The 2,818-nt window shown below is 39.0% G+C and overlaps 1 protein-coding gene across 1 annotated transcript in view; it reads left to right on the top strand.

Annotated features, from left to right (window-relative positions):
* LGSN (lengsin, lens protein with glutamine synthetase domain) overlaps positions 1-2,818 on the top strand; it is a 33,038-nt gene that overhangs the window by 23,400 nt on the left and 6,820 nt on the right. The gene's annotated exons all lie outside the window — the stretch shown is intronic.

Raw genomic sequence — 2,818 nt, 5'->3', positions numbered from 1 at the left:
AAACTTATGTCATGAGCTCTCTTTGCACAGATCAACTAGGAGTATGGGTGCCATTACTGACTCAACTTTGTTAATTCAGAGCTCTCTCTCTGGCCCAGGGCTAGATTAAGTTTTTATAGGCTCTCAGCACCAAGAAGTTTGCAACCCCAAATAGACCATCTTCATATGTATGTTAAATACATAATTTAAAAATAAATAAAAATCAACTCCAAAATAAACGTAAAGAATTACAACATGGCATTTTCCTCTCTTTGATAACTATTCTGAGTTTTAAAAAAATAATTATTTTTTCGAAGAAAATATCTGCCCCTACCATGCCTACATTTCCACATTTTATTGTTTTTGTCCCTGCTTTGTACCAGGTTCTTCTGCTCCCTGGGCTTTCTAACACTGCTGGGCTAATGAGATACGGCCGGAGGGTGGGGTGCATTTGCACTGGCAGGGTGGCTGGTGGAGTGGTCGTGTGGATGAAGGAGGGCTGGCCCTGGGAAAGGAGCATGGCGGATCATCCCAGGCATTCATGAGCTGAATGGATTACAGCGTGTGCTTTCAATGTGCTTTTCCCTTTTTGAATTGATATTTCTGAAAGCCAAAATGCCTATTTAGTCTGCCTTTTATAAATGACCATGACTTGCTCTTTACAACTGAACACAGGCAACATTTCTCCCAGGCCTTCTAGTTGCTATAGAGCTTGGAGTTGTGTGTGTGTGTGTGTGTGTGTGTGTGTGTGTGTGTGTGTGTGTTCTTATTTTTTTCTCCTAAACACTTACAGCAATAAAACTCCCTCTATAAAAGCACACTGATTTAACTTATTAGTTCTCTCAGGGGATGAGAAAGGAGAATACCTCTCAGGAACCACACTGTAAGAAAAACAAATGAGCCCCTGAACTGGCCATTATCTGCCCACTATTCATCATGTGCAACTGGGAGGGGCCGACCAAAAGGTTTAATTGTAACTAACAAGTATGATTTATTTGAAGAAAAGGAATTTAGACAATGATGCACCAAGATTAGTTAACTGCCTTGAAAAGGAAATGAGATCAGATAGGGTTGTCATATTTGGTGAAAGAATTGAACTTTTAAGTGAAAAATTGGTACTTAGGATACATGCCATATATATGATGTTAATTTTTGCTTGTTATTTAGACAAGCTTAACTCACACAGCATAAATAAATAAATAAATGTATTAATTAAATCACACACCCACTTATTAAAGTCATCGAGTGCCTATAATATGCCTGTACTACTACAGATACTGGGGATACTGTAAGTAAAGCTAANCTCATATGTGGGATCCGAACCGGGGCCTTCTGGCATCCCAAGCCAGCTCTTAACCACTGTGCCACACGGCAGGCCTCCAGTTTGACATATTCTTTTAAATTGGTAATCACCAATTTAATTCCCCCCACCCCCATTATTTCTAACAGAGGTTAAACCTTGATGGAATTTTCTTGGTTTGCTTTCTTTCTTGTGCACCGTTATCATGAACGAAATTAGAGTGTGTTTTTATACCTCAGACTATAGCCAGTAGACCGGGGTCAAAACAAAGGTTTTTAAAGTATTGACATTAAAAAGGTAGCCATTAGGGAAAATTAAAAATAAATGAATATAATCAGTGATATTTAGAATCTAAATAAAACTGGTTACTTTATTGGAAAAAAAAAACTTATTAGGTCAAATTAGGGTCTATATTTAATGCTTGGCAGAATCCCTTTAGGTTAAGCCTCTTTTAGTTAATTTAATTAAGCCACTGAGTTGAAATGCAAAATGACTAACTTATATTAAGCCACATAAACAACTCTCAAAAGAAACATTGCGATGAGAAAATATAAATTATGAAAATACCTTGTAATATGAAACATTCTGTAAGGCCATTCCTGTGTAAGAGACAAAGGCGTCATCTGAAGCAATGATAGCAGAAACATTTCTGAAGTGGGAACATTTATTTCTGGTGGAAATGTCAAAAGAAATCAGAATCAGCCTGTTGTAGTAGAATTTTGAGATTGTCTACATTAAACGTGAATTAGATTTGCATATTTATGCTTATGTGATCAAAATGGAACTGCACACCTGGGCTTAAGCTCGTGGTTTTTCCAACCTGCTTTACTTTACCCCTCTCTAGCTTCATCTCGGGTGTCTCCTCTTCTATTTAAGCTTTGCATAGTGTCTCTAGTTATCTGAAGACTCTATTTATAAAAAATTCTCTCTGTTTAACAACAGCAGTGTTAGAGCCCAAGCATGAGAATGTTGGACACACTGCCTCCTCTGAGAACCCTCAGGCTACTTGACACACCTTCACCTCTCTGAGAGGCTCCTTGAGTTTATTGTGTTTAGACCCTACAGTTGCTTAGGTAAGAGATTAGAGCCTGACTCAATGGAAGTCATCTCCTGTAAATTAGGGGCCCATGAGGTAACCTAAAATGAGGTATCTTCCTAATAGAGATCCCCAGTAATGCATGGTGACTGGGTAACAATAGTGACTAACATCTATTTAGTTACTTAATGTTCATCAGGCATTGTTTGTTCAATGTAATGTAGCAAGTTGTCCAGGGGACAACCAGAAGATTTGTCAGCTCAACTGTGTTGCTGACAGCTTGATAAACATTTCCAAACTTATTTGTAAACAGCTTCAGACAAGAGTCCCTTAAGGGTCCCCCTGAACCCTCCAAACGTCTCTAGCTGTCCTACTGTTCCGTTGAGGCCATTGGACCTCTCCACAATCCATCAACTAAAGAGTCAACACCTGACCCTATAGGGGCTCTCTAGAATTCTGCCCTCGCTTCCCAGCACCCCAACAATGATTGGGAGGCATTCTGA

This window comes from Hipposideros armiger, unplaced genomic scaffold (genome assembly GCF_001890085.2).
Source record: "Hipposideros armiger isolate ML-2016 unplaced genomic scaffold, ASM189008v1 scaffold_923, whole genome shotgun sequence".
NCBI classification, from domain to species: domain Eukaryota; kingdom Metazoa; phylum Chordata; class Mammalia; order Chiroptera; family Hipposideridae; genus Hipposideros; species Hipposideros armiger.
The sequence above is the reverse complement of the archived record's forward strand: the minus strand, read 5'-3'. Positions and strand labels throughout refer to the sequence as shown.